Source organism: Pogoniulus pusillus, chromosome 34 (assembly GCF_015220805.1).
Source record: "Pogoniulus pusillus isolate bPogPus1 chromosome 34, bPogPus1.pri, whole genome shotgun sequence".
Taxonomy (NCBI): domain Eukaryota; kingdom Metazoa; phylum Chordata; class Aves; order Piciformes; family Lybiidae; genus Pogoniulus; species Pogoniulus pusillus.
In genome coordinates, this window is record NC_087297.1 from 8,363,033 (window position 1) to 8,373,818 (window position 10,786).

The 10,786-nt window shown below is 40.1% G+C and overlaps 1 long non-coding RNA gene across 1 annotated transcript; it reads left to right on the forward strand.

Moving 5' to 3' along the window:
- Window positions 1-1,223: 1,223 nt before the first annotated feature.
- LOC135189909 (uncharacterized) lies at window positions 1,224-9,756 on the forward strand. The gene is made up of 4 exons (XR_010308362.1): window positions 1,224-1,266; window positions 1,891-2,018; window positions 9,163-9,220; window positions 9,615-9,756. It is a non-coding gene; the product is annotated as an uncharacterized LOC135189909 (long non-coding RNA).
- The last annotated feature ends 1,030 nt before the right edge of the window (window positions 9,757-10,786 follow it).

Consider the following 10,786-nt stretch of genomic DNA (forward strand, 5'->3'; position numbering starts at 1 on the left):
GTTTAAACAGCAATGAGAAATTCACCAGAGACAGTAAATCATAGACATCATGAACTTCTGACTAGTGTGAAGTCATTCAAAAATATATTTCCCAGCAGATCTCTGCACTTTGTGGTATTCCCATTAGGTGATTAATCCTCTGTTGGGGTGCAAAATGTATTGTCATACAGAAAGAGAAGGAATCACAAAGATAAACAACACAGCATTGCACATGTTTCCAAAGTCTTTGGGTGGTAGGAAGAGACTGCAATCAGTTGCAGCACCTTGCCTTTTAAAAACTCTAAATTATGAGTGAGGTGATAAAATACTCTGAGGTCTAGATGTGTGAACATGTGTAGGTGTCTATATGTGTAAAGAATAACAGTTAAAACCACTACAAGGCTTTCCTGACTGGCTGAAAATACACATCTTTAGAGAGCTCTCAGCTTTATTAGTGGTTGTGCAAGAGGGAGTTATAATGTTTGGAACTGTCTGCTACAGTGATTACTGTCACTGTTGCACCCTGAGCTCACTTGCTCTCATAGGAAAACTTGGCAGCCTTAGGCCTTACAAGATGCCCAAGGGTTATAAGTTTATGGGTAAAAGTGGAAAGGAGCACAGATGTGTAAACTCCAGATAAGAGAACAACTCAATGAGAAAGAATTGATGAATAAATACAGGAGAGTGCTTTGGTGGTGCTGGGGTTAGACCTGCAGTTTTTCTGTTGCAGAGCTTGATTAGATTTTTACTGAAATCAGGAATCTAAAAGAAAGGTATGGATTCCCTTAAACACTTTAAGCACCCCTGAATGTTGTGGTGAATGCTGTTTGGCCTGACTGCCACTCTCTGAATGGGCAGGGGGAACACCATTTCTAGAGCTGTTCATCAGGATGCTTATCAAAAGACTGCCTCAAAGAAGCAAGGCGTCCTAGGCTTGGCTGGGATAGAGCTACTCTTTCTTCTTAGCAACTGCAATAGTGCTGTGCTTTGGATCTAGTATGGGAATTGGTATGGGAATAATGTAGATAATATTCTGATGGTTTCATCTGCTGGAAGTGAAGGACTTTTTAACTTCCCATGTCTGGCCAGTGTGCAGGTGGCACAGAGCATAACCAGAGCAATGGACCCAAAGTGGCCAATGGAATACTCCATTTCTTACATCATCATGCTCAGTCTGGAGAGGTGGGCTAGTTAGGAGATTGGATCTCCTCTGGGATTTTGAGTTTGGATTTTTTTTCTCTTCCAGGATCACTAATTGGGAAGAGGTCAGGCATGGCTCAGTGAATGGTGAGAAACTGCACTGTGCATCACTCATTTGTATATCCTGCTGTTATTATTATTAGCATTATTTTTAAATTTAATGTTGATTATGAAGTTGCTTTTATTTCAGTCTGCAAGTTGCTTTATGTCTACCCTTCCAATTCTCTCCCCTGTTCCCGGGAGAGGGAGGGTGAGTGTCTGCATAGTGCTTGGCTGCCAGTCAGGTTCAAACCGCAACACAAGGAGTGGGAAGTGATCAGGTTTTGGCTTCAGTCCTTATTCCTTTTTGACTGGATAAAAGAAGAGAGTGACAAGCAATCAGAGCAGAAATTTCATTAAAGGCATTGAACAGACTGGGTGGCTCTCACATACACCTGTGCAAAGCTGGATCTGGTCCATGAAGTCTAGCTGTACACTGGTGGAAATGAGCTTGGTGTTTCATGCCTGGTCACTGAGTCTGGCAGCAGCGCTGGTGAGCTGCTCTCAGGAAATGGGGCATGTGTTTCTCTCCTCAGATCTGTATGCTAAGTGCTAGGCCAGGCCTGACAGATGTTAGAGTGCCTCTGAGTAAGCAGGGAAATTATATACAAAAGTTTCCTATTACAGCTGGAATAAACAATTTCCTAACTTTTGTGTATGCTTGCCTTTCAGGGAGGCACACTGCTCTCCCTCTGCATTGCCTCTGATGGATCGCCACAGAATTATGGATCCCAGCTCCTCTGGAACCTGCAGCAAACTCCTTCTCATACTACTGCACTGAATTCTCAAAAGAAGTTTAAGTAAGTGCTTCATAAGCATACATTAATTCAGCCAAAACAGCATTTCTGTGATGTGGGAAAATCTGTGGTGTCTCGCTGACACCACTTACTTGACTTGCTTGGTATTGCAAACTGAATCAGTCATGTGGATAAGAAACCAACCAGGATCCCTATGTATGTCTGATCCCTTGCATGGTAACTGCAGACAAGGCAAACTCCCAGTATTCAAGAGAACAAGTGGCTGGGTTGTGGCTATTGCACCTTTGCATAACAGTGCAAAGAACCCCTCTTGCCCCCTCAAAAAACAGATTTAATGAGTGGGAAATGGTTTTTAAACTCGCTCTTCTAAATGTGGCACAGAGCCTTTTTTTCCTCGTAACAAGGAGTGACTTTGCTTGACATTCAGACTCTGGATTCTGACTGAAGTGGCTAGGTTAGCTGACTATTATTTGGTTCCCTCTGGAGTCATCAGGCAGGTGTGTACCTAGGAGGTTCTTCCAGAGGATGATTCACAGCAGAAGTCTAAGTCGGGTGCTGAGATTTGAGCTGAATGAGTGCTTAAAGCCTTGACAAACTCTTGCTTCCTGATTGCAATAGCTGGAGCTGAGATGAACCTGACAATACAGTGTAACAGAAGTGAAATACATAGGACAGAGAGTGGCCTGGGAAGTGATCATTCCTGTGATGTGCTTGTGTATCTATGAGGGCTCCAAGCACTGGGAACAAATGTATAGTGGAGACATCTATGTTACAGGCAACCTTCTGGCTCAATTCCCTGCCCAGAGCACAAATCAGGAAGCATAAATTAGTTCTTGAGGGCTGACTAAAAATGCCAGTTTTGCATTAATAATGGGGCAACCTGTTGTCATTTGCCTTCCCCCTTATATGAAATCTTCTGCCAGACAGTAAATTTGCCAGTCAGGGAGGCTAAATGTATGTGAAGACTATCTGAAGTATCTTGAATATCTTTCTAAAGACAAGACAATGACATTTCTCTGTACAAGTTCAAACATGACTCCTCTCTTGCAAAGAACTGTCAAACTGAATAACAGGTACAGTGAAAGCTCTTCTTTCCCAAACTATTCAAATGAGCATCACCTTAAATACACACAACCTGGCTGAGGGTTCCATGAAAGATTTGTCATAGCAAGAAGTAATATTTGAATGATAATATCTCTTAATTTATTCATTATTTAAAGTTACTCTTTTAAATAGACCTTGAGGAGTCTTTCCCAGGTAACCCCTGAGATAAAGTTATCAGACTCTGGCTCTCATCTCTGCATCCTTCTGCAAATAATGCCTTTGCACATGGTATCTCTTACCAGTGGTGATTGCAGTAACTCTTTGGCTCCCAGCAGAAGTAGTTGGGGGTGTGGTAAAGCCAGGATGCAGCAAACATGATTCATACAAAAAACCTCAGACCTTGGACTGGTTGTAAGGGATTCCCACGTTTATTATGTGGGAAAGTGTTGAACATATTGTATAAATTATACAATGGAGCTGAAAGATTGGGATTTCCTTGTGTTAGTCAGTTGGTTACTACACAAGATTTAGACCATCATTAGAAGAAAATACAAATCTTTCTTATTATAGACAGCAAGACATCACTCAGGACACAGGATAATTACAAGAATCCCAGAGAAAATAGAAAGTGAGGCAGAAATGGTGCAACAATTGAGTTGCTTTTGCACATAACCACAGCTTCTAGAACTAAATGGCTTGGTATTTTTGTTTGCTTGAAAGCAGAGTCATTCTAACAGTTCGGTTATCCTGACAGAAGACTTCTGATGTTGCCTGGCTGATGCTACTTAAGTCCTCTGTTTGGAGTGACCCAGATTCATCCTGCTGATGTAGTGAAGGCAGGCACAATTCAGAGAAACCAAGCTAAATGCCTAAAGGAATTTGAAGGAGATGGTGTGAATACCACCTGTGTTCCTGCTCTGAACCTCATTTTTCAGTCATTTGGAGTTGTACTGTAAAATTTCTCTTGGAGCTCAAACTTTGCACACATGAAGGCAGAGAGACTTGTAACAGCCACCAATTTGTAACAGCTGAGGATCTGGCCCGGGATCTGTAATTTTGTTTTTAATAGCTATTTGGAAGAGATTATTTTACAACTTACTCTAATATGTACATTCCCAGTAGACTGCTCAGGTAATTGCTTGGGCTGCAGTTCAAATATTCCACAGTTGGAAATATAGTTGCAGAAAAATCTATTTTTTTTCTGTGTACAGAGGGTATAGAAGAGTCACTTCTTTGGCATGTGCAGGGTTTTAGGTGTGCAAATGAGTGAACATGCAAATAGGCATCAGACTAGATTATGCAGGGGAAAAAAATGAAGTATGTAGTACAGAAAAAGAAGTATAAGACTGGAGGAAGGTCTCCTGTGCCATCTTGAGTGCTGCTGACTTTCTCACTGGCACATATAAAAGATCTCTTTTCTGCCTGTGACTTTTTGTTATGTTCACAGGTCGGCAGGGGTCAGTTTAAATTCCTGTACTATATTTATCTATAGGTTTATATTCTGCATCTCCATGATTAATTAAAAGTTAAAGATATCTCAGCCACAACACATTAAAGTGATATTTTAAACTAAGTGTTCCAGGCTGAAATTTTGGTGCTTTAAAGATCCTCCCTGTGAAATTATTTTGACCTGGGCACAGTGGATGCACAGGACAGCTTCTTAAGTTAATTTTCCCAGGTTAAGAGTCTTGACAAACTGCCTCCATCTGCATTGTGAAATGTGTTTGCTGAGTGTATTTCTCAGCCCTGCTCCTGATTTCCCATGGAACCCTGCCCTTTATATTAGAGGAGAATAATTAGATCACTGAGTTTAATGTTATTACGCAGCTTGCCAAGGTTCGGTATGCTATCACTTGCTAGAAGGTGTTCTCGGTCACCCTAACGATTCCAAGGCAGGACCAAGTCTTTATTTTCCCTTGGGAATCAACCTCAGGGTGGCGTCACTCAGTCAATGCATGACTTTTCTTTCAGGGTTTAACAAGCCTCACCAAAGACTAAATGGTGTATTGTAAAACCAGACCTGCAAAGTCTCACACACCTAACAAATGAGTCCCACTCCTTTTTGCTTAAGGAAAAATTAAAACAAAGAAAGAAAAGAAAAAAAAAAAGTTCTTGCCTAAGGGGATTTCTCAGTGCTATGAGGAAAAAAAATCAAGTCAAACAAATCATCTTTCTCATACCTAGAGACTCAGTGACATTATCTTTGCATGACACCATACTGGTAGTGATTAAATGAGGTACAGGAGGCTAAGCCCTGTCTGAGAAGTTCTGCTTTGAAGAGAAAGGATTTAGTGAAGGTTGGGTTGTTTGCCTTGGTAGCAGTTTCCAAAAAATGAATAATAAGGGATTGGACAAGGTGTTGAGGATGATTTTATTTTACTAGCTGAGAAATAACTTCAATGGAATTTAAAACTGAAGTTTGGGGGTTGTTTCTTTTCCTTTTTTTTTTTTTTTTTTTTTAATCCAGAGATCAAAATGCTTCACACTGAATCACTGATAAGAAGCTTAAACAGTTAAAGAGTCTTCATGCTTTAAAATGTCCAGATTCTTCCTTCCACACAAAAGAATTGGGTTAAATGGCTGCGTATTCCATGGCACATTTCAGCACCTCTGTTCTGAAATGTGGGTAGTGCAAATTTTGTCTAGCTCCACTTAGAATGACCTGAATTTCATATAGTCTCAGAGGGCAAGTTAGGAATTGGCTTTTTTTGTACACTTTGTGCTTTCACATGCTATAGGGCACATAGGGGTGCTCTAGAGAGATTAAGGTGGCACTGTGATATCAGGAGCATCTTTGAAGTGAATAGCTGCTGCCAGTTCCACAATCATTCTTTGTCTTTATTCCACCTGCACATTCATTTCATCTAAATATACTATAATGAATATCCTCCTAACCTGAAGTACTCAACCTCTAAACCCTCTAGATGCAGCCTTACCTTTCCATTTCACATAGAAACATTTTCTGAGCAGCCCCCTCTCTCCCCATCCCTCCAAACAACCTGCATGGGGGCACCCACTTTTAAATAATAAGTCACATAATTAGCCATTAATATGCTGAGGGTTAATGAGCAGGTTTAATCTTATTAACCTAATGGAAGCTACAGGTGTAACTTGTAAGCAGCCTTAGGCTGCCAAAGGGTGCAAAGGAGTTATTGCTGTCTTTAAATAAAAGTTAAATAAACATGATTCATATCTCATTTTTCTTCATGTAGCTTGGCATTCCAGAAAGTTTTCTGATTTTGGCTGAGATGGCTAGCTGCTGCAAGCAAAAGGCTAGGAGGTTTGTCCTCTGATAATTCTACCAAACCTGATGCTGCTGATAGACTTTTCCTATCAGCCCCAGGGACAATATGTTCTCCTTCAGATGCAGTCACGTTTTGTTGTTCTGTTAATTCCACTGGAAAGTAAAACTTGGAAAAGTGTCTACACATATCTGGTCCAGTTGAGGATGCCTCTGCCCATTGCAGAGGGGGTTGGATTAGATGACCTTCCAAGGTCCCTTCCAATTCAGACCATTCTATGATTTCTAATTTAACCTCATGAGGACAATTCTTGCTGTGTTTCAGTGCAGTGGCAAATTGAGGCAAACGTGACTTCAGTGTGGTACCTTGTGTGTGGTTGTTGCTATCATGATGTATACTCTGTACAGTATTGTACTCAGTTGCTATGATCTCAGGGATTACTTGTCTGTACCCCTGGGTTGGTTTGGAGCCAGCACTTTCTCTGGCTTTACAAAGCAATTATTTACATCCACAAATATGAGTGGTAATGAAAAGCTGTTCGTTTGGAATTGCAGTGAGCTAGTGAGCTTCTAAATGAGAGTGACCTCAGACACAAACACCACACATCCAAGGTATTTCTTCATCATGGTAGGGGAATAACTTTTATAGATAACTTTTCATGCTTGATTTAAAAAAAAAAAAACAAACAAATTGTCTTTGTAGTTCTCTGATTTCACACATGGACCAGAATATTTCCCTGTGATAGCCAAAGGCACAGTAAATGTAAATGTTCATTAACTTCCATTCATGAATTAAATAAATGTTGTTAGCCTATTATTGAGTGAGGGGGTTGCATTATACTACAAAAAGATTCTTACTCCTCTCTACATTTTCTTAGAATGCCTCAAAACTTAAAAGGAAAAGATTAAGTGCTCCTTCAGTGGCAATTACAACTTCTATCCCAAAAATGTGTGCATCTACTGGAGTTTTACAACAGTATCTCGCTGTTCTGGAGCAGCAGTGCATAATGCAACATGCCAGACCTTTGATGTTCTCTGCAAAATGAGTAGTGACTGGAGGGCAACTCCATCGAGCTATAGGTTACTTAGGTCTCGTGGGAGAAAAGTTAAGTCCTATTCTGTCTGCTACCAGCTGGGAACCTGCTGCTTCCCTCTGTCTGCCTTCTCAGCGTGTTCCACCTGCCCCCTTGCCAATCCCTGTCTCTTCAGACAGGCCGTGAGCAGTAGATAGGAGCTAGAGGCTTTCTGGCAGGGCTCTCTCAATTGCCCTAAGCACTGAAGCTGGCAAGAGGTGAGGGTGAAGCAGGTGAAAGGGTGTAGTCACTTAAAGGACAGGTGGAGAACAGGAGTGGGAACAGAAGTGAAGACAGTTAATTTATCAGGGATAGTTAGAGAGATGGTATTCACAAGTACATTCTTCTGCCTTCAAGCTCTATTGCTTAATGGTAAAGATACCCATCCTTGATTTCCTTAGAGCTGTCTAGCTGACAATCCAGCTAAAGATTGCCAGAGATTTCTGTTCAGTCAGTGACTGCCAGGACTGGCTCCTCTTTCTCAGACCAATTTGGTTGTCTGTTTTGTGTTCAAATGTCATTGTGCCTAAGCACAGCAAAGTGACATGGCAGCTTAGTGTCTGCTTTTGTGCCACTGATATGTATATATATATGTTTTTTGGCAAATGTATAATTAAATCTGTCACCAAGGGTGGTACTTAATTGGTGTAGCTAATTCAGGACTGAAAAAGCAGAAAAGTTAAAAAGCTGTATTTTCTTGTGTGGCCTCAGTATCTGAAAAAGCTGCATTGCCAATCAAATTCAGGACACATGGAGAGCTCTCAGGTGTAATGACATCAAAAGATATTTTCCAATGCACGCAGGAATGTAAGACTGGAGGAGCTCTCTAGTGCATGAGTCCTCTGCTGTCACTGGTAACCACACCACAGAGCATTTTCATTAACAAATCTGGCTCCATCTAAAAGTCCCATAAAAATGTTTGCTGTTGTTACCAAAAGACTGTACCAGAGCTTTCCTCATTCAACATTTATCAGTCTTCCTGTAATTCTCACATCATCTTGCCTTCAGAGAGAGAGCATAGCTTTTCTTCTAGGCTACCATTTTTGGAGGGGATGTGCACCTGCAGCTTTCATTGGGGACACTTCCAACGGGCTTGTTCCCAAAGCTGACAAAATCAAAACTGAATCTTGCCACGTTATCAATGGTTTGAACTAAAAAGTGTTCAGATGAGGAATTAACCTAGGTTAGGAATTGTATTACTGCTATCTCCTATGTCTTGATAGAGATTCAAAAGCATTAAGATCATAGCCTTCAAATTGAGAGGCGTCATGCATATGTAATTCTGACCAGTAAGAACCTATACTGCTGACGTTATCATTCAGCAAAATGTGCTGAGCCGAGGCAGATGAATGCATTGTGCAACACATGAGAATTATCTCTTACTAATTAATCCCTCTTTGTCTGTAATCCCATGAGAAATATTTTTTTCAAGTATGTCTGGAGGGGGCATATGAGTGCATCCTTAAGGCTGCCCTACTACTTAATCTAGTCATCTTTTTTTTTCAGTTTAAGACCTTAACACAAAATTGCCAGGTATGTAGATACATACATATATATATATATATATATTTTTTTTTTTTTTTTAAGCTGTAATCTGAAATCATTATAACCTGAAACTTGCATGAATATCAGAGAGAAATCTCCTTCTAGCTAAAAATAGGACTAATTAACTGACATAGGTAGAAGCCTGGTTTGCCTCCCTCAGCTTTTCTCCTTCATGGATGCAGTGAGTGCTGGTTTTGCAGTCCCAGCAGATTTACGTATTGCCTCAGGTTGAGCTTTTTTTGATTTTACTAACTTTGGGTTTTATTTATATTTTGTTTAACAGTAACACCTGTACAAAAGGGCCATTACCAGATGCTGACCATGAAAACAACTCAATGCAGGTAAGTAATCTCTATGCACTAGTGTCTGCACAGTCAGGTCGCTGCAACCATTAAACTCAGCTAGAAACATTAGGACAGAGAATGCCCATTAATTTCTCCCAATTAAAAGTCAAGTTTAATTTCCCTTTAGGATCATTTGCATATTCTTAGACAAGCTATAAAGGGCAACCAAACCAAACAGCCTTATTACTGCTACTGTAAAAAAGATTCAACTTAGATTTAACTCTTGTCTGCAAGCTTCAGTCAAAAGAAATGCGGTCAAGATTTCCTTTCTAAAACAACTTTTCTTAACCATCATCTCTGTTTTTTTCCTTTTAAACCCAGCTAACTCTGATAAATGATATGGTATAAGACATAGCTGTCTAAAAGCCATTTCACTGTGCTTCCTCATCAGAGATTTTTCCTTGAAGACCTTCCTCACAGTTAAGATGTGGCGTAGCAAGTTCCTTATCTGACAGGAGCTGAGACTTCTCAGTTCTTTCCTGGAGACAGACAGCTCTTCAGCAGCTGGTCCTCGAGCAGAATAGTTGTCTCAGGAGCTGGTATGTGATCACCAAAGTGAGCACTGCTTCATTTTATTTTTTTGTCAAATGACTCAGTGAAAGTTAGCCATAGTTTTCCCACAAGAAAATAGCTATTTTCTCCTCTGTCTTCATTAGATTTTGTTACAGATGCAAGAAAGTGTAGTCTCAAACAGCTGATTAAGGTGGTTTTTTTTTTATATTAACAAAGCTGTCAGTGATCAGATGGGATGAAACTGATTAATGCAAAGAATTCTGGAAGAGATAATTTAGTTAAGAGTAATATATGAAACAACAAAGTAGTAAATCATATTTTCAGTGCTTATAGATCTGCTTGTCTCTGAGAACATCAAAGCTGCTAACCTGAGTGTCTTTCAACATCTCTATGAGATACAAATTAACTTTTATTATCATGGTTACTGAAAAGAAAGCCAAGGCAGAGGCAAGCCAAGCCTCCTGCTTTCAAAAAGGCCTCTTATTTTGATTCACACTATTTCAGTTCAGTACCTTCAGACACATAAGGTAGTGCTGGTAATCTGCCTTAAATATGGGAGAGAAGAGGGAAAATTACAGAACTTGGCAACTTATTTACTCTCTACTTCTCTCCAAATCATTAAAATTAGCACATGAAGTCTCAGGTCTACCCTTTCAGTCTCTTCACCAATACCAAAGCAGATTTTAATGTATTAAGATTAGTGTAAGATGTTCAGTTTCCCTAATTTTTAATTTCTTGGTGGCTATTTCTTGCATTGATTTTTGGGAAAATTTGCTACAGACTCTTTATCCATCCAGGATAACAAATTGCCACAAAACTTTCTTTTGGTGTACTAGGTGGTGTATTTTTGGGACCAGTAGTAGTTTCTCTCTGAACAATAGGAAGACTGTGCCTTAGAAAGCTCTGGAAAGGATTTAGAGGTCAAAGAAGACAAGTCACTCAACATGAGTTCCCCCTGAGATGTTCTGGGAAAAGACTGATGTGGTCCTTTGATATATAAGAAGGGGAGTTTGTGAGTAGCACAAGGAGGTGTTTTTACCTCTATCTGAC